The following is a 25,933-nucleotide window of genomic DNA, read 5'->3' as shown; positions in this document are numbered from 1 at the left end:
GATGTTAGACAGTGGAATGACATGATAGTCAAGACTATTGTGTATCCCAGCAGAACATGTGGTGGCATTCCCTTGCAACTGCTGTAACAGAAGCTCATCAATGGTATAGCAGCATGTCAGGCAGTCTCAGAACAGTAACATAGAAATTGATCATACGTTCCATATTTTACTTAAAGCAGGAATATCAGTATACATATTTATCTAGTTCATTGTGTGATGAATGATCCCTGTCTGTAAAACAGCTTGTGTGGCTCAAAGGACTAGGGTGATAAGCTTGTCTGGTAGCATTCATGGTTCTAATCTAGATGTAACCATTTATTTTGGATGTCAGGCATTATTACTGTTTGTACTACAGACTGTCAACATGTGTGTGATGTAATATCATTAACCTTTGTGACATATTAAGCACATCACACAAATGAAGAAAGTCATAGGCAAGTTCAGTGACTTGCACCAGTGCAGAAACAGGGATAGATGTCATTTTGTGTAACACACAAATCCTGAACTGGAGTACAGGTAAGTGTGTGCTGGAGTCAGTTTATAACTAGCAAAATTCCCACTGGGCATGCTCATACACTTACTTAAGCAGAGCGCAATTCTGTTGCTCCCCACTCAGAATGACTTGGCATATATAAATATGTCTACAGCTGCATACATATATGTATACATATCTGTCTGTCAGCATAACATTCTCCCTATATATATATATATATATATATATATATATATATATATATATATATATATATATATATATACATGCATATATATTTATACAGACATAAGTCTCTGTCTCTCCCCATACACATATATACATATATGATGCACACACACACACACACACATGCACACACACACACACACACACACACACACACACACACACACACACACACACACACACACACACACACCTCCATGTATATTTACGTCCCTGTTATCTACAGATATATGTTTATATGTCTGTGTATGTCTGTATCATTCTACATTCCCTGATACTGGTGACTGAAGCTTCAGTATGACAGCATGACACATATATAATGTTGCTCAAAGTACCAAATGTAAGGGCTGAACAGTACATAATGCACTTCCCTACAAACTCCTGTGCCTGCTGGATGTCACAACACATAAACCAACAGGTGAATTGGTGGTGTTATGTGTCATGTTGTGTACACACTCATTGACAGGGCACATTGTTTTTGCCCACAGGCTTGCCCATCAAAATGCAAACAGCCACATATGACCAAAATGGCTGTAGACACATAACTAGGATAACAAGCAGTTTTCTGACTGCAAGGTTACCAGATGCAGAGAACAGTTGAGAAACAATGTCACTCTGCATCCCACACATCCTGTTCAACACATGTCTAGTTTATGTACTCCACTAGTATTAATCTGCAGTGACATGTAAACTAGACTTAAGCTGTGGCATGTCCTGTAAATCCTGTGATCTCTAATGTGTAAGACTAGGTAGGTAGGTGTTCTGATCTCACTCAAGACCACTTCTGTGTATGTGTGTATCTCCCTGCAAAATAAATATGATCACCACGCTGACTTAGAAAGATGCGGGGTTTTGCAGTATTCTTTCTTTTGCAAGTGATGTGTGCCTCCAAAGTGCTGACCAGAACAAGGCCTGCTGATGTCATCTACCATAACATTATTTAAATAGATGTTAATAGCACACTTGGGTTTGGTGAGTACATTAAGCACTGTGATCTCTAGTTTGTACCCATTAGATAGGTAGGGGTTCTAATCTATTTGCAGCCAACTTGTACTGTGTTTGCTATGTAGTGTTCTGTATATATAAATCAATAGTGGTACTATTCTCAGTGTAGCCAGGTGTGCGCGTGCAGATGTTAGAACATTTTACATCAGGGTATGGGATCATAAAATTATTGTACATTATTAGCCTCATGGGTCTAGGTCCCATAAAATCCTAATAATGTTTTAAACCTTATTTAGACAATCAGCACATATTGCCCCTGACCACAAGGGACACACACAGAAGGCCTGTGGTGACATGACAGTCAACCAGACAATCATACAGATGGCATCTGAGGAGTGCCATTGAGGTCCACTGTTTACCATTAGGTGGGGATGTGTTTCAATGGTTTGTAAAAGTGTGGTACACACATCTCCCCTACCAGCATGTATTATTAACATCACATACCAGGTAGTGTCCTTTCAGTGTGTAATACATGTACCAATTCTACTTACAGACAAGCAGAATTTGCAATACAGCAGGGTCAGACACTGGGCTGTATGCAAGGCAGAGATCACTTCTGAGTGGTCTATATGACACAAGCTACAATGACAGTTATTGCACATGATCCCCACAGGACAGATACTGGGGACTTGAAGGTCACATGTGAGAAAACTTTGTGTTTTGTGCAGTTGCCACTGATGTTTGCAAAGGTACATGAAAAATGGCCATTGCAGTGAACTACTGCCATGCTGAGGGGTGACTACACAGAGGTTATAATTACATCATTATCAGGTGACAGTGTCCTCACTAATAGCATAAGCATTATATTCTACCCTTCATAACCCTGTGGAGACATGGTGATCTATTTTAAAGTAGGTGTAAACCTGTAAACCTGTGTGGCCAGACATATGTGCCCAGGTGTTTCACCCTGTGTCTGTACATCAGGTGTTGATAATGATGTGCTATTTACTAGGAACATTGCTGTTACTGATGGAAATGATACTACATAAACATTTGCATGGGGTCACGGCCATGAGTATGTGAACAAGCATATGCTCATGAAGATCCTCTTGTAGGGGAATGATATAACTGGAGGATTGTATGACTGTTCCCAGTTTGCTATGCCATGAGATGCTTCTTGTCCTCCTGTTAGATACAGCTGAGTCTATGCAGTTGTACAGGTGGTTTCATAAAGCACTGTTGCAGAGGCAGCCATACTTGCCTGTTCCATCTGAGGTTGGTGGGGAGTCATGCCAGTTATACCTTTCCATAGGAGGTTATCATTTGCTTTGTTGAAGTTTACACCTGTGTTTGGTGAAGGGAGGGGTTCAGGTGTGAGTCTTACATGTAAAGACATTGAGTTGTGGTCAGGTCTTACTGTGGAGGACCTCACAGTGCAGGTGCTATAGTGGTCACCCATATCGGTAAGCACCTGATGCAGTATGTTAGCCTCCCTTGTGGAGATGTCACTCTACTGGCTCAGGGCATTGTATTTAAGGACATGGAATAACACTTGAGCAAGTAAGCTTGAGGACTAGTAACCAACACAGTTGGTGTTTAGTGAAAGTCACCCCCACACCATGGTGTTGTGATGTAGCTTGATGGACAGGTAAATTCAAGTATACACAGCAGGTGTTGTGAGTCATAGAGTTGCTGGCCTGCCAGCACTGAATAGAACCTGCATTGTCTCCAGGGAATCACATTGTTTATCCAATCTGGATGTGTATCTATCTGTAATGACTATGGATACACCACTTGCATTAACTGGTACACTTTCACTGTGGGTTCTCAACATGTGGAAGGAAGCTTAGCTTGGAATGGCTGTGGTGCTGTCCACAGCCCTGAACCAGGTGTGTATGACTGTGCAAAAGTCTGCATCTTCCAAGGTGGGGATACCATCTAGTGAGTGGAATTTAGTGGTGGCATTCCTAGTGTGTACCAGCATAACCATAATGTTGTTTGAAGATGTTTTTTCCTGTATGGGATGTTTCCCCTTGAGACAACACCTATAAGATGCACCATGGTGATGTCAGCAGCCTTGTCCACCACACAAACTGCCAGGGGTGACAGATGAACACCATCTCTGGTATAGCATCAAGCTCTGTTGAGCAAGTCATCACAGGCAGACATTTACTGGGCCCCCTTAAAATGACACCACACAATAAGGCAATTATTGATATCAATCATTTTCCATGTGTATTGAGCCATCATCCTTGGTGAAGGTGTACTGCAGCTAAAGGCTAGAAGCATACTCACCGGAAACAGAGTTTGCAAGCTCAGTCATGTGTCTGCATACAGTCCATTGTGGTATGTCTTAAGCTGAACACACCAACAGGAACTATGATGTTGTCATAACATCATCTGATGTTGACAGACCTGCGTGCATGTGTGTTATTGCATATCCTGACACATCATAGACAGCTATGAGCTTTCCCATGTGTAGTCTGGTGACAGGGACATCAATGTTTCACATGATGTGATCACCTATGGGTAATAGGATTGAGTTTGTATTTTACCTGAGGTGTTTGACTGGTGAGACAGTTGTGCATGCACTATTATGTGTACTGTGTTCTGCAGAGATATGTGCATGTGTACTGAGCTTGCAAGTGGGTTTCTGAGGTGTCTGTCCTTTGTGTATGTGTCTGGTAAGGAGGTCCACACATACAGCTGTGTGTGATGTGAGTGTGGGCAGAGAAAATGGTGAGGTGTGCATGTTGTCAGACTGTTAATTGCCATATATAATGATCGGTGTGTGGAGTGGCATGGAATATAGGTTTGTTATATAATGACATCTGGCACAATTTCTTTGTATGACATAGCAGTATAGGGTCTGAGACACTGTCCACATCTCCACAGTCATCACTGATATTGCCATTAGCAATAGATTCTTGCTTGTGTGTACATTACATCAGGCCTTCATTAGGCAGTGGCCTGACAGATGTTGCAATGTAACATGATATCATCTTTATTTAATTCACCTAAGGTAACGCAGCACCTGGCACTGTGACATGACATAGTTGAGTGGGTACAATGATTTGCCAGGCATGTGGCTCTTGCATCAACCATACTCCTGTGATTAGGCATGGTTGCAACAACATATCTACAAATGTGACAATGTACAACTCCAGCAAAGATAGGGTCATGCTGCTACACCCTTGGGGTTGACAGCCTCAAACACACTGTCTGTAGGCATTCCTTGCAGTGAAGATGTGGATGTCCATGCATGCACAGAGAACTTGCTCAACTTTGAAGTAATTACTCTGTCCTTGCTAGTGTATGCTGCCTGTTAAGCAACCAAACAGCACACTGGATGTTGTTTAACATAATGTGGGAACACAGACATGCTCTGGTTACAGCAATGTACAGTATGACATACATTGAACATGTGTGGGTATGCACAATTTGGCCAAATGTGGCCACTCCTTTGCAGCAAGCCTTAGATCCATGACACACAGACATGCACCATGAAGTTGTTGAAGGACAGGCTACATGAATTGCTGTGAAACTGTGACCTAACAGGAATCACTGCAACTGTGACTCTTGCTTGAGCAACCTTGCACCTGTATGTCACTGGACATTGTACATCATATTGTGACACTGCAGCTGTGTTCTGACTCACCATCTACTCATTACCCTACTGATATCCTACAAACTCTGGAATAGTATGCATAATACATGCCACACTGTAATGAGTGCTCTGATTGCTACTCAAGGCATCTACCTGGAAAAGGGTATGTCAAGCCTTCCAGAGCCTTGCATGATGTGGGACAATTATGTGGATGAACAAACAGGCTGTGGCCTGCTCCTCATGTGGAGCTTGGTACTACCGTTTTGTTTTGGTGAGAGTCAAAGTGTAGGAGCATGGTATCCCAGGAGAGAATGGTTATGCTGAGACTAGCATTTGTACTAGCCAGGCACCAGCAATTCAGGGGATTCCCCTCTTGTCAGCATTCCTAACAAGGTGATTGTGTCATAACATTACTCACTGCTTGAATGGTGTGCAACTGCAGGATAACTGTGTAAACACTCCTTCCTTTCCTTTCCCAGGGTGTATGTATGATCCCTCCAGTGCTTGCCTATGGTCTGCACAGACACAGACATGTTGATTAACTACAGGGCAAGTAGTATACAGTGACAAGCAGTGTCCCCAGATGTCCCAGTAGTGTCACATTTACAGCCATGAAAGGACTTATCATGGACATGATCAGTAATAATGTAGTACACCTGCAGACACTGGCCCAAACCTAGTTTGTATTTCCATGGTCAGATCATGCTTACATTAAGCATTGGACCTAATTGATTGTTATGGTATGTGATGGATAGGGGTAAATGGCTGACAGCACCTACTATGGCCTGAGAAGGCATTTAACAAGATTAGGCCATCAGGCATTGTGGATACACTGTAGAAGTTATTTACAAACTTGTATGTCTGACAGTCATTATTTAGGAAGATAGGATTGTGTAGGCCAGTGCTACAATGAGGCCAGTCACCAGTGGACTACACACACACACACACACACACACACACACACACACACACACACACACACACACACACACACACATATCATTCCTGGGACTACCCCTCCTAGACATTCCCATCTCTGCAGTCAAGGCCACTGTCATTGAACTCAGACTGACTACATTTGCAGATGATTGCAAATAAGGAACTGTCAGCATTTCCCAGACAGAATCAACCATTATCCATGATGGGCTGACACACACAGTCAGCTGTTGTCAGAACCATTGAAAATAATACATTTCAAGAAATGCACAGCACTATATTTTTGTCACCGATCCACCCCTTGGAAAATATTTTATTGTCCATACATCTCCAACAGTTGACCCATCAGGGACTTATGGACACAAGGAGTGATCCATCATTTGACTTGCACTGGTCGGCAAGATGTGGGGCTTCATGCACTGTTACACAACCTATAGAATAAGGTGTGGCACATAAACCCAGAATGTCATTGCTACACTGTATGTGGCACTCATCACACCTACCATTGACTGCAATGTCGCCTTTGGTATGTAAGTACACAGGCATGTCTCACACCTGAGACAGCCAGAAAGATCCCACAGTAACCCAATACACAGTGTACATAACATGTTCAATGCAGACTATGTCAAGGCAGTAACTGTGTATTCTGTCTCCTACATGCTTTGGAGGGGAGGTGTATGTCTGCTATACAGGGAGGTGTCAGATCCCACTGTGTACCACCTGCACATCCAAGAAAGGACTAGCATGAGATGTACCTGTTCTACACAGCTACACCTTGATTGTGGTATAAGGATGACATGCTGGAGAGACAGGTATGTAACCCTGTCACCACATACTACATGTAGCAGTCTCACCATCTATATGAAGCACACTTCTGCTGTAACGCACATGTGCAAGTTACACAGTGGGATGTGGAACAAAGCAATCATAACTGGTTTGCTCCCCCCCAGAACTAAAAGAATCAAAACCAGATCCATCCCTTGGCTAACTACACTCACGCATCTCCGAGATAAATCTTGGAAGCATTACCATAAATTTAAAACACCTAACACCCTTACTGAGTATAAGCAACTCCATAATAAAGTGAAAAAACAAATTGCTTTAGACCAATATTCCTACTACCCCAAGCTTCAAAACAATCATAGATCCAACTCCAAAAAATTTTGGAACAGTATAGCTGCTCTCCTCTCTCCTGGAAAAAAAGACTATCCCTGCCCTGACCCTACCTCTCCAGATCATATCTTAGCTACCTAATTCAACTCCTTCTTTATTGATTCAATAGCCAAGCTCACCACATTATTCTCCAGTAACACTTCTACTCCACCCTCATCCCACACCCTCAACTCTAGTCCCGCTGACATCAATACTACTCATCTACCCCCTTTACCAAACAACCCATATCTCTGCACATCATAAAAAACCTTCTACTAAAACTAAAACCATGCTCTTATGCCCCAGACTGCCTTCCATCTAACTTTCTCAAGCTAGCTGCTGATGGCATAGCCCTTCCCATCACCATACTTATCAAACACTCAGTCCAAAAATCCTATGTACCCCTCTTCTGGAAGAAAGCATTCATCATTCCCCTCCACAAAGGGGGCAACAATACTGAAATTTCCAACTTCTGTCCTATAGCCATCCTGTCCCCTATCAGAAAAAGTCTTTGAAAAATGCATACACTTCCAACTCCTTCCGTACCTACTAGACAAGCAACTTCTTTCTCCAACTCAACATGGATTTAGACCTGGACATAGTACTACCACTGCCCTTCTCTCCTTCCTTGACATCATCAACCATGCCCAAAACTCTGGCAACATTGTATCCACCCTTCTCCTAGACTTATCCAAGGCCTTTGATACTGTTTCTCATAACTTTCTCTTGTCCAAACTCACTCTTCTCAATTGCTCCGCCTCCTCTATTAACTGGTTTTCCAGTTACTTTTCTAATAGACAGCAAGCTGTCAAGTGGCACAATAGTACCTCTTCCTTCCTTCACACTCCAACAGGAGTTCCACAAGGCTCAGTGCTGAGTCCCTTATTTTTTAACAACTTTATCAATAATTTTCATCAGTGGATTCCTAATACCAAACTTGTCCAATACAAGGATGATTCTACCATAATTTGCAGTGCTCAATCTCTCCCCAAACTCATGCAACTAACACAAGATGTCTTTTCTTATACCGAGTCTTGGATGCTGAAAAATCACCTTGCTCTCAATGCATCCAAAACCAAAATCATGATCTTTACCCCATCTAAAAACACCTCTATCAATAAAAAAATCCTTCTCCATAGTCAGTCAGAATAAGATTTCCATTGAAATAATCTCTCATACAAAACTTCTAGGCGTTATCATTGATGAACATTCAAAGTTTGACATTCATATACAAACTAGTATTAAGAAAACACACCAAAAGCTCTGAATGCTTTATCTTCACAGCTGTTATCTCACTCCCTCTTCTAAACATATTCTGTCTATTTCCTACCTCATCCCCTCTCTCTTGTATGGAGCCCCTCTCCTCACCAACCTTCAATCCTCCTTAAAGTCAAAATTGTCATCCTGTTACAATAAAATCTTGCTACTGGGACCAAATCCTCCTCCCACCAGTGTGATGCACTCCACTCCTTGAACTGGCTGAAACTCCCCCACTACCTCTCTTACATTCAACTGTTAACTGCTCACAAACTCATTTTCAAACCTTCTAACTGCCATTCCCTCTCCTCCATACTCACCTTGCATCTTGCTGACAGACTACTCAGGTCCAGTAACCAGAACCTCCTTGAAGTGTACAAACCCTTACATGCACCTGGGCAATTTCTCCTGTCTTTCCCCCTCACTCGCCTATGGAATTCACCCCCCATATTCAAATCACCCAACACCACTGCACCTTCAAGACCATGCTCCATTCCCATCTCTCTTCTCAATGGGAATGCTCATGCTCTCACTCCACCTGACTCCCTCTATATCATTTCTGCTCCCCAATTCTTTTTTTCTCCTTTCTCATAACTCACCCTAGTGACTCCCTTCATTTCATTTCCACTCCTTCTCCCTTTTTCCTTTCTCATAACTCAGCCTATTCACCTTTCACTGTTCAGTTCTCCTGCTCTAATTCTTCCTACCTCTCACATGATGAAACTTTGAGTGCATAAGTACCTGCACTCCAAATTATACTTATGTACTCAAAAGTACTTATGTTTTAATTTCATTCAGTGCTTTGTTACACCTTGCTCAAATGTTATTATTCTGTCTTCTATATTACTCTGTTTTAGTAGTTTTGAATATTGTATTGTACTTAACTTTGTTGATATTAGTTTTGTAATAATTGTATATGGGGCTTTTCTCCCCAGACCTCCATTAAAAACGGGCTCATTTTGGCCCAATGGACTTTCCTGGTTAACAAATTGCAAATAAATAAATAAAATGCCTGTCATGGACACTTGGGAATTGTAGATGGTGCATCTCCTATTCCACAGTTTGTAGATGTGTCAGCTCCCAGACCTTGCTTACATTTATCAAGGGTACCACACCATGTCAGAGATTATGGATGCATGAAAAGACTGCATGAAGCCATTGTCCCTGTTAGCCTGTGATACACATATGAGCCTATGGAGTCATGCATCTGTACTACTTCACCTTTGTGAAGAAATTTTGCTTCTGTGCTGACATTCCTTCCTGTGCTCTGATATATACAGGTTTATTGTAGCAGTGTGTCCATAGCTGTGTCTCAAGCAATTCTGCACCTGAAACATAAACATTTCTATGAGACACTGTTCATTGTGTAAGTATACAGCCATCACATCATCCAACTTAATGTACACAACATAATGTGGTTTATTCATTACAGCTGGCAGCAGACAATATCTGTCAGTAACCAGTACAAGTGGCATGTGAAAGGCAACAGTGGATTAAAGAAATACATAGTAGCTTAGGTAGTCACTCCATGCATCAGACACATACCTTCAAGTCCCTGCATCGATGACAAGAATGACAGGGATGTGGCATGGGTATCATCACTTGCACAGGCTGTTGTGTGGTGGTGCAGGAAGCCTAGGCTGACTAAATAGGTTGGCAAGCATGTGTGTGTGTGTGTGTGTGTGTGTGTGTGTGTGTGTGTGTGTGTGTGTGTGTGTGTGTGTGTGTGTGTGTGTGTGTGCGTGTGTGTGTGAGTCAGGAAGGGAAGCAAGGCAAGATGGCTCATGGTATGCCCCTTTTGTGTCTGCAGGTGACCTGATTATGATAGTGGTGTGTGTGTGTGTGTGTGTGTGTGTGTGTGTGTGTGTGTGTGTGTGTGTGTGTGTGTGTGTGTGTGTGAAAACAGAAAACAGTCAAGCTCAGTGCTAGCCCTATATGACAGTGTGTTGGACAACTTTTAGCCATGCAGGGTAGAGATGACAGTTCACCCTCTCCACCCCCAAACATGGGAACTGGCTCTGCCAGGTGTTGCACTGGCACCTCATTCCCAAGGTCAGAAGTGGTGGGTGCTGTCTGCTGGGATTGTGCTCCCCACAGGAGCGCCCAGGACCACTGGCTCATGGTCTGCCACATGTTGGTGTGGACAGCACACTTGCTTCTGGGGCTGTGGATGTACTGTCACTACGGGAGTGCAATTGAGTGTGGCCACATGGACTCTCAGCAGATGTAGCTGCTGACCTACGTCCATGAGTCTGACACTTAATTCCAACCAGACATTCCATCACAGACAATGACTGTTCCAAGAGAGATATTCTGATATCTCTCTCAGACCACTGTCTTTCCACTGTGACAGTCAACCAATCCAAGGTATCAGCAATGCAGTGGAGGCAGTCACGGACGTCATACTGCACTGCATCCATAAGCTTGAGCATACATTTGGAGGTCCATTTGGAACATGCCTGTGTCTCTGTGATGGCCATAAACATATGCCAAGTGACACGTGATGAGACACATGCAACACATGGTGGAAGGACAATAGGCCTCTTACGAGTACCCCCATCAATCTGCCTGTGTGGAACCTCACCATGTCTTTGGCTATGGCCAGTATCAACACTCACTGTAGCCATAGTAGCCACATTTTCATGTTCAATGTCTCCATCCTCTGACTGTCCAATATGTGTGGCCCCAGGGGACTGCGCATGAGTTGGCATACTGATTGTCTGAAGATAATGAAAGCAGAAGAGGGATGTCAATGTCTGTGAGTGATTCAGCCCCTGCAACTCCCACCTGTGCCTCACTTTGGCTGCCATCATCATCAGAGTCTGAAGAGATACTGACATCAGGTTGTGAAGGGGACAGAGACCAACTCCCCTGGTCACCTGTGATAAAAAGGGAAAAGCAGTACATTAATAAATGCACTACTATGCTCTACAGTACTATCTTGCAATATATGTTAAGCTGTATACAATGCTGTCAGCATTACAGACTTGATTAACCCCCAACCTGCTATACCAGGACCTGAGGACATCATTTTCTAACAAATGTCTGCAGTTACTTGTAAAGAATAAGCTCCTTCATTAAGAATCTCATGCTCAACAGTGATGTACACTGTTGACACTTGTCAAAACTCTACACAGTTGACACACAAGGCGATCTGTACTGTCCTGCAAATACTGCAAATCTATCAGTGTGGTCAAAACTACAAGGTGTAGGTATGACTGTAAACCATGTTCCATTGTTACAAATCTGTGAGGCTGGCAATCATGCAGACAGTACATCAATCCAGCTGGCAGGCCAGGGATAACACTAGTGAATACTATGCACTAAATCTACATCTGTAACACAACAGTGTTATGCCTACCAGGAGCAGGAGCATGGCTGCGTATGATTCCTGATAGTCCTGTGAAAATTTGAGGGAGAGGTAATGTAAACAGCAGCCCATGTTACACTATGACAGGCTATTATGTCCAAATAACTCACATTTACAGTAGCTACTATGTTAATTTGTCTGTTGGTCACAATTTGAGCATGAAATTCACATTTTAACTAACCTCCTTCCCCCCACATAAAAATACCTGCCAGCCACATAAAACTATGTACATCCTGACACACTGAATACTACAGTATTTCAATGCTGATCCAAGTAAGCATATCTGGATGCTCCTATTGCATGGAAACAGTGGCACCCACATCCACTGCATATTGTGTGATGGATGCCTGAAAATTGTACTGTGTTCCTAGGTTTACGAGGAATTCCTCAGTGGCTGACAGTGGTTGTTCCATTGCAGGCCCTCCACTGATGACAACATGATCTCTGGCCTCATCTGCTGCTCTTTTAAGGGTGAAATTTATCATGTCAGTTGTATGGTGTTGCACCCGCTCATATGTCCTGCTCTGATGACCAATTGCATTTACATTGCCAGCCAGGTTCAGCCCACAATACTGCCTGCTCTTCCCTGTTTGTCTCCCCCCTGGACAGCAGGAGCTGGTGGTGTTGACACAGGGCTTCCAGGATAGTATCATTTTCTAACTCAGTAAGAGGGCCCCAACATAGGGATACATATTCTCTGAAAGACAACAAAATGGGAACATATATCAGGATCACATACGTGGGAGTATAATATGTAGAGATAGAGCAATAACAGATGGCTACCAGTAAGCACTGCTTGGTTACACATCTCATATTGAACACCATGCAAACATAGTAAGGTTGTGGATGCAAGTAGGATAGTAGCAGTAGTCATCTATTCCTGCTTGTGCCATAACAAATACTGTTGTATGATCATACACCCAACACAGTGGTCCATTACGTTGTGGCCCAAATGTGTAAACCCCACACAAATAGCAGTGTAATATTACACTGCTATTTGTGTGTCAGTGTAATATTACATTTTTTGTATAATTCTGTTAGCTGATTTGTGTGGTGTGGCGAGATGCACAGCACCATTTAAATTAGTGGTATACCTAATTAACACAGAGCATTCCAAGAGTACTGTACTCTACTTTCAATGTAGGTGTAACACATGTGCAGATCAATGACAGGTCATCAGTACAGTTTCAAGGAAGGCTTGCTGCTGTAATCCCTACTCCCCCTAAGTATATGGACACATATGCAGCATGTTGGAAAAAATAAGGTTACAACCTGATGGAGTACAATACTCCTCTGTTGAATGGTACAGAAATATATAAATGTTGTGCCAATGAGTTGACCATGCAAAGTAACTCTCATACACAATGTTTCCCCTAGCTAGCTGATTGCCTTTTTAACATGGTTTTCTATAAGCAAATGATTGCCTCTGAACCAGTCTGTGCTTCTGAAATGCTAACTGCAGCCAATACAGTCATACCTCTCAACCGTACCAAATTTCTTGGTTTTTAGAAAGGGTTATTTAGTGTCTGTGTGTGTGTGTGTGTGTGTGTGTGTGTGTGTGTGTGTGTGTGTGTGTGTGTGTGTGTGTGTGTGAAATGCCCCAGTTAAACATACCTGATGGCTAGAGTTACTCAGGATCAAACCCTGTACCTTGGGTCCAAAGCAGCAAGAGCCCGAATTCCCTACCCACCACTTGTGAAAACTATCAAGAGTTTTGCCTCATATTTTTGTTATGTTCTGTTCCTCATAAAATCTGTTTTTTTCTGGATTTTTGTGGCAAATCTGTAAAGGACTGAATTCCCTAAATAATGACAGGCATTTGAATTTCAGACTTCATATTCCTCAGAAAATACATGGTAGCAGAAAACCTTTTATTCTAGCAATTTTCTAAGTTTATAAGATCGATATTTGAAATCTGTGCTTATCTGTCCTTATTTTGGGGGCTGTTTTCCCCATTATTGGCTTTGTCCAGGTTTTTAGTGCTAAGAGGTTGAAAGCTATGAGAGCTATGGTGACTTGGTGAGAATTGAATTTGAGAAATGATAGCCATTTAAGTTTCAGTCTTCCTATCTTTCAGTTTTCCTATCTTTCAGGAAACAGCTTATTTGGCATAGTGGTGTGTTGCTCTGACTGTAGTGCAGAGAGTTCTGGGTTCAAGGGTTGGCAGTGAAATGCATGGTGGGAACACAACATTTTATTCTAGCAACTTTCCAAGATTATACAAGCAGTGTTTAAAATGTGTCCCTTGTTTTTGGGCTTTTGTCCCCCCCAATAAATTTTGTTTTTATCCAGATTTCTTGTGCTGCAAAGTTGACAGATACAGTTGAGTGTCGAGTAGATTTTACAAGGATCTGAGAGCTTCAGGGTAAGGGAAGTTTAGTGCTGCTTATGCTGTGCCTGTGTGCACTGCTAATACCATAACAGGTTGAATGCTTGCTTTTCATGCAGAAGGCTGTGGGTTCTACTCCCACATCGTGTAGATGCATTACTGATACTATACTGTGTTGTACTTTTAAAAGGGGTGGATGCTGCAGTCCTGAAAATGTCCTCTTTGGTGGCGATACCTAGTAACTATGAACCTGTTATCAGTTTGCCAACCGTTCCCTATTGTAATATTACTAGCTTATCATCTTTTTAATGTAACATAGACAATTTATTCCTCAAGGGCAACAGGCACTTTATTTGTAGATGAAACAATGAAATATAAAGTTGTTTGCTAGCAGCAACCTCTTCATTAGTTACAGATCTCTTTAATGTAATATTATTTAGATGACTTTTACTTCTGCAGAGATTGTGCATATTTACTGATACTTGTGGATTGTAGAAGTTTGAGTAGACTTTTAGGATGCAAATGTTTTGCATTGAGCAGTTTTGTCATTATTGGTGCATGCATTTTAATTGTTTACTGGGAAAATGTTCAAAACAATAAATTTAAAATGCCCTCTAACAACCGTACTGTATTATACAAGGAATATAATTTAATACAGGCATGAAGGTGTATCAAAGAACACATGTATATTTCATGTGCTAGGCCTATGATTTGAAAACAGCCCAAAGTTAACCTTATCTGTCACTGGTCAGATGTATTTTATTTGAATGTGGGGTTCAATGCTGTTTCAATGAATGTGAGTTTCAAGGACAGAGAAGTTTTAATGCTAAGTCTATTTTCATTGTGCGACTGCATTGCTTTGATTAGCAGATGTCTATTAGTGTTTGTGCTATAAAATGTAAAATAAAACTTTTAAATGAAATTCAAATCATCATAGAAGTAAAGCAGTATGCACATTACAGTGTTTATGGTAAATCGGGTAAAATAGGCAAATAATGGGACATTGGAATGGATGCAGAGGAGAGTGCTGTATATGGTAACGCTCCATTCAACTATGATTTTGTGAGGGGGGGCAGGGCGGCAAACTCAAAGACAGTCCCGGGTGGCACAAACTGTAGCTACACCACTGATCAGTAGGCCTTGAAGAATGACTTTTGGTGATCCTAGCAAACTATAATATACTTTTGCTAAGATTAGAATATTGCCTACCATTAAATTCCCTACTTTTACCATAGAACCCACATACTGCAAGTCACCGAAAACAAAATCCTAAGGTTCATTATCTTCTCCCTTCTCAGTGAACATCATTGCTACACATTTAAAAGAAAATGGTTACCATTTACTACAGAGTCTGGGTTTCTGGGGCCATATTTTGGTTGTCTGCTCTTCAGTTTGCATTTGAAAGTTGATATCCCACTATTCTATTGGAGCGGGTGGGGTTGCATAATTATATGTGCAAATTTTATGTAAATCAGCACACAGATTTGTACCTATTTTTCATGGGCCTTTGTCCAGATTTTTGATGTTCCCAAGTTGAGAGTTATGAACACAGCTGATTTGCAGTATAATTAGCCAATTCCATGCGACCACTGAACAAGATCAAAGGTCTCAATGTAGATTGCAGACCCTTTCTCATATGTTGGCTTGGAAAATAGTGGGGGACAGATACTATGTCATGGCAGAGAGAATGTCTGTAGCAGCTACTATTTACATACAAATGTATGTGCTATGGGCTGAAGCTGAAGGTGATGCTGCAGGCAATATGCATAGGTAGAAAGGGTGAACACTTTGCAGGACAACAAGCTTTAAGAGTAAGTGTAGGACCTGTGGCAGCCTTGTTGTCTAGGCATGGCCAGATTGAGAGTACCCATCCCACTGGGAAGAAAGGTATGTGTGTCAGGTAAGTCTGTCAGACGATGGTATCGGTAAGACAATGCAAGACAAAATGCATGGTGTGTCCTAGAAAATAGGTAGGTGTACACTAACCATGATGTCACGCAGTTGGACAACTGCCAAGTCACATGTTATGTCATGATAGTCCCCTGTTAAGTATGTGCTGGCAACCCTTGGTCTAGTTCAACCTCCATATATGTTTGATACTTGTTGTGGACTGCAGTGTGATATCACTGGGCCAAAATTTCAATACACTCTTCAACATCCTCTGGGAATTCAGGCTACTGCATTACCTGACAGTATCTGCACTTTTTAGTGTTGTACTAGGAGTAGGTGACAGTGGGCCTATCTCTAGGCTTTTGCCCTGTATTATATAGATGCAGACATTCCAACTGTACTACTTTGGATGGATAAAAAGGTGAGACAGACATACAGTACATATCACACTTTATGGGTCTATATTATAACATCAAAGTTACAGAACATTGAATACAATATCGTCGACACTATATTGTCGAAGTTCCGTAACTTCGAAAATGAAAACAAAAATCAAAACTTAAAATTTTTACCCTAACGAGTTTAAGCGGGGGGGGGGCAAGTCCCCCTGCACCCCCGCTACTTAAATATACCAACTCCGAGACAGCACTACATTGCAGTAAATGAAAATCACCCCTTACAGAGATTTCCGTTTACACACTCGAGATTCTGAGTGTTCGATATTCTCGTGCCAACAATAAACCATGATAGCAAATACATGTTTGGTCATTGGTAGATGCAGCTGTATTTGGTAGCCAATTGACATTAAAAAATGTTTGTTTGTGTTGTAATTACTAGCTGAGCTGAAGGTCATTTAGATAGGAGGTGAAGTTTTGAAGTTTGTAGTTATTCCACCACAGTTACCTGCTATTAAATATCACACTTACATTATTATATTATTATGTAGCTAGCTTTAGAGTGAGCCAGTTGCATACCAGACAGTTAAAAAATTTCCATTTTCCATTAATGTGTTATCAAGTGTGTTCTTACATGTTGTAGACATAATTGCAGGGTTACCTGCTACCAGATACTTCACTTACATCTAAGCTTATATGTGTGCCTCTATAGTGATGTATTTGTGTACTAGAGTGCCAATTACAGTATTATTTGTAGATGATTTGTGTAGTGTGGCGTGATGCACAGCACCATTTAAACACGCTTAATGAGGGGAACTACAGCATTAGTATGTTTTGCTTAAAACATCTCCTTTCATTAACAGCGGCTTGGTAGGATGATCCACTGCTCAGCAGGTCCAATGGTCATGTCCCCGAAATAGGGTGCAGGTATACTTTTTGAATGTGATTAATATTGTTCCAAAGGCATATATCAGTATAATGCTATTTAGCATAGATAAGCGATGCTAATACAAAAAGTCTTTAAAGAAAAGAAAAATGGGGAGATAGGAGAGTCGTGAAAAGGGGTGCAGGAAGGGGGAAAACATAGTGAATGGAAGGAAGGGATGTGCAGGATGGGTGTAGGAAGAACAATACCTATCCATTTCTTCATCACCAAAACTGTGCAGTGTGACAGATTTTTTAGTTGAATTTGGACTGTCACACCCAGAGAGGGGTGACAACAACCTAACTGCATTGTCAAGCCAATTGGACCAAATTAAGTGTGTCCAGTGGACATGTGTGTGAAATGGTGGGCTATGTCTGGGACGATATTTTTTTTTGAGACAGGTGCCCATTTTTTTTAAGGTGAGAGTGGACTATTGGGGAAGGGACATAGATACCTGTGGGGGAGGGAAGTTCGGAAGGTGAGGAAGCTTTTGCAGACAGACAAGACAGAAAAGACAGCAGACAGGCTGGTGTGTGACACAAGAGGGGGGTTTACACCTTGGATGGTGAGGGTGTTGTGGAATCCCAGTCCCATGAGCATCTACATGGTAATAGTGCAACTCAAGTACTCACCCATGGGACTATCAGCACTGCTTCTTCACTGCCCCTGTGGTGGCAGTGGTGGAGGCTGGTGTCCACGGCTCCTCACTCATGGGACTATCAGCACTGCTTCTTCACTACCCCTGTAGTGGCAGTGGTGGAGGCTGGTGTCCATGGCAAGGCTGCCCCACCAGGATGGCAAGTATGCCCTCCATCTGGCGCAGGCATGCACCGACAGTTCAGTGAACCACCTTGCACATCATACCTGGCAGTTCTTGATGGGGGACAAAATCAACTCTTCCACTTGTGCTCCCAGAGGGGTGCCCAGCCCTAGTTCATGGGGCAGAACTACCCAACACTGCAAGTAGTGCAGGGGCAGCAGATGGCCACCACCAAGCTGCGGCCCAGATGTGGGGGCCCTGATGCCACTGCCGGTGGAGGCACTTTAGATGGATCACCTGGAACCGGCCTACCTTGTCATGCTGTAGTAAATTATTTATAAATATAAAGTAAGATTAGTAATAACCAAACCAGTGTTAGTATTAAGGAACATAAGACTGATCAATCCAAATACATATTAAGGTATATTATGAGGAGCACAACAGTAATGGTAAGGATGTTAACAACAAACCAGTATGACATAACCCATAAGGCCAACATAACAGTTAGTTTAACATAATATATTAATATCAAACCATAATAGTAAATAATAGTAATAAATTAATAAATTTCATAATAGTAAATTAGAGAAGATAAGGGATGGAGAGAGAGAGAAAAACATACCATTAGAGAATCACAGTTGATATTACCACACAGACTACTTATACATACTTCTACAAATGTGCAGTGTCGCTTGCGTGTACAATGACTCCAATTCTTGTGTAGATGATGTGACATGTACATACCTCTCAACCTGTTAGCATGGGACAGTATGGTCCAAGCACTAACAAATGCAGGTACACAACTACAGGGAACTGTTTTACATAGAATAGTCATACATTACTATCAAGTTGTTCTGTAAATGGATTTGTGAATAAATTGCATTCCAAGTAATGTAATTTATATGCTAATCATGGACCAGACATATGGGGCATTAGTCATTACATTCTGAAAAATCATGACATTTGAGAGGTCAGTTCATGTACACTAATTAGACTAGACAGCTGGTGATTTCGTAGTTGGCTGCCATGGGATTAGAACCCACAAGCTGTGACTCCAGGGAATATGTGCACTAAATTTAAAAGTTGACTAATGTCAGATTAGAAAAGACATGGCAGTGCACACAGGAATACTTCATATGCATTGGAAAAGATTATTTATCAAGGCACAATCCCGCTTTACACTTTATTGATATTGTTCTTTAAAATTTGGCACTTAGACACATGAATATTTGCCCAGAATGTGAGCTGCCTTACCCAGATACCTTGTTCCTGGAGTGGGAGGAATATACAGCATTAGTTGACTACAAATGGCCATAACACAGGCTTGAACCTTACTGTGGGTATTGTACTACATTAATCATTCAACGTTTTCTGCATTATTTATTTATTTCTTGTTTTACAGTTGACTGGTGTCAGATTAGAACACACATGCAGTGACTACAGCCATACTGCACATTTATTTGAACAGATTATTTCTCAATGCACAATTCTGCTTTAAACGTTATTGAGAATGCACCTTAAAATCTGGCATATATACACATGAATATCTGACCATAACATCAGCTACCTTACTCATACACCTTGTTCTTTGAGTGGGTGGAATGTACAGCATTATATGGCACAAACTGGCCAGAACACAGGCCTGAAACTTACTGTAGGTATTGCACTGCATTTATCAGACAGTTTTTTTCAGCAGTCTTTATTAATTTGCTTTGTACAGTTACCTGATATCAGATTAGAACACACATGCAGTGATAAGAATAGTGAGCACTTCATTGAAACAGTACATAGCACAGCACTGTCACCCTTTAAAATCTATTTATTACTGTTGCTTCGAGTCTGGCATGTACAGCATGGATAGCTGTGTCAGACCTCTAAGTAATAACTAATTTACCCTCGTCATTATCTGATTGTGATCTACAACATATTTCACACAATGAGCACAGCAGAACAGTGGCTCTTAATCTTTGTAGACTACAACCTCAACCAATGTTTGTAAGCTATACTACACAATAATGTATGGCTACTTGACATAACTAGATTTACCATTTCAGGTAGGCATTGACACATTATTAAACATATTATATTTCCCAAGTATGTTATACCTGAATGTTAGGACTGCAAACTCTGTAAATACTTTTTTTTTATCTTGACAGTACATTATGCATTAGGTTATTGCTTTGATTTTTTCCCTACTTACCACACTCATGCCTCATCCTGGCCAGACATCCTACATGAGACTGCACATTGCGAATCCTTTCTTCTGTAGTTGTAAGTGAAGCAAAGCATTATGCATACCAGTTTTGCACATATTCAGTTTGTATATTTATAAATCACTGGAACAAATACTTACATATCTGTGGAGTGCACCCAGCCCAAGCTTCTTGGACCCAAGTGCCCAAGAATCCCCTCTTTCAATGCTTCAGGTCATCATAGGGGTGATGACACTGCTCACCAGTGCGAGGTATACAAGCAGCACTGGTAAGTTCCTTAGCAAAATGATCCCAGGCATCAGACGTACACTCTGAGCCCTGGTGATTGCCCGGCAGTAGTCGAGGTTCATGGTTTTTGACCAGGAGTCCAACAAACACTTTGGACTCCTGCACACCCCATCTCTGCACCCGAAAGCACACTCCCTCACCAATGCCAGCAGGCATATCCACAGCCAAGCAAGAACTCCAAAGAACGGTGTCAGATTCTTGTCTATTGTCCATTATATATGGTGCATTCCTGGCCTTACACATCATAGTGCAACTTTCAAAAATGTGGCGTGTCGACAGCATTGCTCAAACTCGCACAAACCATTTAAGCTAAGCTGAGCATCATGCAAACTTGCACAAGACATGTTTAAGCATAGCTTAGCAACGCACAAATGAAGTAGACACTTGGCCAAGTTTAAGTGAAGCTTAGCACTGTGTAGCTTTGCTAAATGCAACAATTTTTTAATTTTAAATTAAACTGATGTTTCAGTCATCTGACTCATGTTCAAAGCAATACGTGCAAAACATATGACTGCTCAGGACTCGAACCTGGAGCCTACTACACTGTAGGTCATGACTCAACCTATTCAGCCACTTGGGTAGCACAGGAAAGCAGTATATCTTCATATATACTACTAAGATACCTGTTAGCATATAGAGTGAGTTTTCACATTGATAGGCACAGCAGAACTACAACAATTAAATACATCCAGTTTCTATTTTTAGATGTTGGACAGAGTTGCTAAGCACCGTGCTGCTCCATGCAAACAGGGAGAGACAGAGGAAAAAGATATTCAATTAATAACATCTGTTTTTTATTTTTAGATATATAGCACATGTCAGGTGCATATGTATGAGCACAGCATGGCATTGCTAAGTACTGCATCACGCCACGCAAACAGGACATAAAATTTACAAAAAAATATTACTGTCCTAGGCTTAACCTGTCCAAACATTTTCTAGACAGTCCAAAACTACAGAACAGCTTCTACATTGCTGCTTGCATGAATTCAATATCCGTGTTACTCTGATCTCCCTTGGCAGTGCACCATAATTTATATGTATGGCTCATTGCCGGGGAGAAATCATGGCCATGCACACAGGTGCATTCCATGTAGGATCTACACAGGGCCTACATGGATTTTTTTGAATATAGATGAGAGAATATTAAAACAAAAGAATAATACCACTTGTTATTATGATATCTTGTAATAAATATGCCAGTTCCTAAGTTACCAAACGCACTGCCCAGCCATCCAAAAAGTGTCCATTGTTTAACTGTAATACCTGGTCTTTGACACTCTGCTCCTTAAAATTGGCCAACTTTTCTTGTTCATTATGATAGTCACTTATATAGGAACAACAATGACTTTCTATGCGGGCACATGACCCCCCCCCCCCTTAGTAGATAGCATTATGTCAAGTATGAGGCAATTTCATAGTACCACAGTTTGAATTTTAGTCATTTTTCAATTTGCTATCTTGATGTGATGTGAAGTGTGGTTTGCTACCTACTGAAGAACTTGAGCAAGCATGGTGATTTTGAGTATTGTTCTTTGCAATCCATGCACAGGAACAAAGGCTGAAAATACTTGTTCTGCCCTGTAAATTGCCCATTTATTTCTCAGTCTGTCTGCTGGGGTTTCTCAAAATGTTGACTAGCAGAGGTGATATAGCCCACAAAACAACATCTAGACCAGCTTGTAGGCCACCAGGTGTAGGCACAATCACAACAGATATAATAACGATCCTCTATCATGCCCATGCTATGCCCCCAGTCATAGCGTTTTAATTATAAAGTGTTTAACACACTTTTATGTCTAGTGTTATTACATCTATGGGTTCCCACTGATACAGTCCCATTTTTAGCATAAATGTGTTTCCATGATTTGTTGTTGCAAGCTGAAGAGTGACAAGCTTTGAAGTCAGTCTCATTACGCCAAGTTAAGTTAGAATCATTACGTTCCTTTGTAAATGTCACTCGATGCAAGGATCAGAATTATGGGAATCTCTGCCTTACAATGAAGAGGTATACGTGAAAACATACACAAAACAACCTTCCAAGGAAACTGGAATATTATATATATATATATATATATATATATATATATATTTATATATATACATATATATATATATATATTTATACACACACACACACACACACACACACATATATATATATATATATATATATATATATATATATATATATATATATATATATATATATATGGGTTCCCTTCAGAAGCTTGAAATACTGAAATGTCGAATTTCAGTATTTCAAGCCCAAGAAGCCGAATCCACATAATAGCAAAAGTTTAGAAGCGCGAAATTCAAAACCTCGAATTCCGGAGGCTTTGATTTTCGCGCTTCTAAAGTTCCGCTATGGTCATGTATTCAGGTAAGTATGTGTGTGTTAAGGGATTTGGGTAGGGGCTGTGGTGTGTGTCAGTGTGTTTTGTTGCTGTGATGTGTGTGTGCAAAGAGGAAGTAGCTTGTGTGGTGGTGTTTTGTGTATGTTTGTATGTAGTGCGACCTCATAGTGAGAATATTTAAGTAGGGGTGGTGTGGGGGCACAGGGGGGGGGGCTTGCCCCCTGCTTTCATGTAGTGCAGTGATTGTGTGTGTTTGTGTGGTGGATGGTGTGTGTGTGTGTGTGTGTGTGTGTGTGTGTGTGTGTGTGTGTGTGTGTGTGTGTGTGTGTGTGTGTGTGTAGTAAAACAGCGAAATTCAAAACTTTTCATTGTTTTGTGGATTCGACTTCTTGGGCTTGAGATACTGAAAATAGAGATTTCAGTATTTCGAGCTTCTGAAATGAATCCATATATGTGTGTATATATATATATATATATATATATATATATATATATGTATTGTATATGTGAACACACCCAACAGTTTGTCACAATTAAGTCAATGGCATATTGTTAAAGAACCAATAGGAAATTATTTTCTCTTGACCCAGTCTGTAGGAAGAAACAGCAGCAAAAACAAGACAGAAATACCTGCTGCCACTGGATTAATCATGGACTGCCTTCTGAGTCAATTTTCTTTAACTTTCACTGTTGCCGATGGTTCATCTTTCATCCTTTGATCTCCCATCACTAACAAAGATGATTTGTTTGGGGTTTCCACACTGCAGGTCTTTTTACAATGTGACAAATTAATTCTGGCTGGTAAAGTAGGACAACATGCTGCAGTAAAGTGGTGAGCAGCACTTAGAAAAGGCCTTTCCATTTTTGGACTCAAATAGTTCTTGTTTTGGAAATTTTTATCATAAACCCAATCATGGGGCAACAGTTGGTGACAGAGCTGGTCAGAAGATCTAGAGAAAGCTTCCTGAACAGCTCTGTTGTACTACTGAAAGAAATGAATATGTTTCATACAGTAAGACAATATGACATCATCAGGGAGAGTTAGTTTCTCATTTGACACAGGAGGAGTAGCTGGAAGGGCCATGGGTCTCTCCATTAATATCTCATAGGGTGTCAATCTCATTTTAGTATTTAATGTACTCCTAATACTCGTTAGTGCTAAGGGGATGTCTATGGCCATTTAAGATTTGCTTCTGCACAGATTTTTGCAATTTTATTCTTCAGGGTCCTGTTGACCCTCTCTACCAATCCAGATAACTGAAGGTGGTTTGGAAATGAAGACTTAATGTTGTACTTTGTCTTTTCGGCTTTTCCCGGTAAGGGGTCACCACAGCGGAACTTCGGTCCACTAATGCTTGGCAGTTGGTTTTTATGGTGCCGAGTTGCCAGCCCGATGCCCAGCCTTCAGTGAAGGCACGCCCATTTATGCATGTCTTAAGGAGGCCACTCGACTGCGGGGATGACATGCAGACTCCACACAGAAGGCAATCCCCGCACACTAGCTGAGAATCGAACTGGAGGACCTCTTGCTGTGAGGCAACAATGCAGCCATGAAGACTTAATCTAGTGTTAAAAATCTTGCATAATTCTTTTGTTAACATATTATTAAAATGTGTTCCCTGTCCACTATTGATAGTGTAGGGTACACCAAACCTAGAAATAAATTCAAAAAATATTTTTTAATGACTGTTACAGAATCTGCTTTGTGGTATGGGTAAGCTTTTACTCACATGGAGAATATACAACAAACACTAATATATTTGGCTAAAATCCATCTAAATATCAACAAAATGTCCCTAAGGTGGTGGTAAAGATGCAGCTTTTATATTTGCATTTTTGCTAACATTTTACTCTAAGCATACTACACAATTATTAATATACAGAAGAATCAAAGAAGAGACATGAAGGGCATACCAGCTTTCGGTAATTTGGTTAAACAAAGCTGTCTTTCCTGCATGGGTTGGTAAATGATATGCCCTTACCAGGTAAGGTAGCAAGGAAGCAGTCACCAACAGTTTGCCTTCCAAATGTCTCCATAGTCTCTCAGCAGATTTACTGCAGCCATCCTTAAGCCGGGCTGCATCCTACATGAACTCCAAGAAGAGCTAAACCCAAACATAAAACTACTGTTCAATCTCAGCCTTACTACAGGATATGTGCCCAAAGAGTGGCGTACAGCAACAGTGGTCCCTCTCCATAAAGGTGGTGCCTCAACGGATCCTGGAAACTATCGCCCCATAAGCCTGACTAGCTTGGTCTGCAAAGCTATGGAAAGGATCATCATGGACCTCATAAATAAAGATATTGGGGACCTACAGACACTGGATCCTACCCAGTTTGACTTTGTTAAGGGCAGATCCTGCCTCTTAAACCTGGTTGATTTCTTTGAAACAGTCACCAAGGCCATTGACGAGGGGAAGGTGGTCCACACAGCCTACCTGGGCCTCGCAAAAGCCTTCGATACAATACCCCACTCGGGCATTATAGATAAGCTCACCAGCTTAAATATAAACCCCTATGTCACTAGATGGATTGCAAACTGGCTCAAGGACAGAACCCACATGGTTAGAATTGCTGGAGCCATGTCAGACTCCAAACCAGTTACAAGTGGTGTCCCACAAGGCTCAGTCCTGGGACCTCTCTTGTTCGGTATATATTTCTCGGAGGTACAGGCCAACACAGAAGGACTGTGGCTGACCAAGTTCGCAGATGACTGCAAACTGGGTGCCATAATCAACTCTCCAGCCAACACAAGCATCCTCCAAAAAGGCCTCATAGAAACAGACAA

The sequence above is a fragment of the Protopterus annectens genome, chromosome 6.part0 (assembly GCF_019279795.1).
Source record: "Protopterus annectens isolate FY-2018-M chromosome 6.part0, PAN1.0, whole genome shotgun sequence".
In the NCBI taxonomy this organism is placed as follows: domain Eukaryota; kingdom Metazoa; phylum Chordata; order Ceratodontiformes; family Protopteridae; genus Protopterus; species Protopterus annectens.
The sequence above is the reverse complement of the archived record's forward strand: the minus strand, read 5'-3'. Positions refer to the sequence as shown.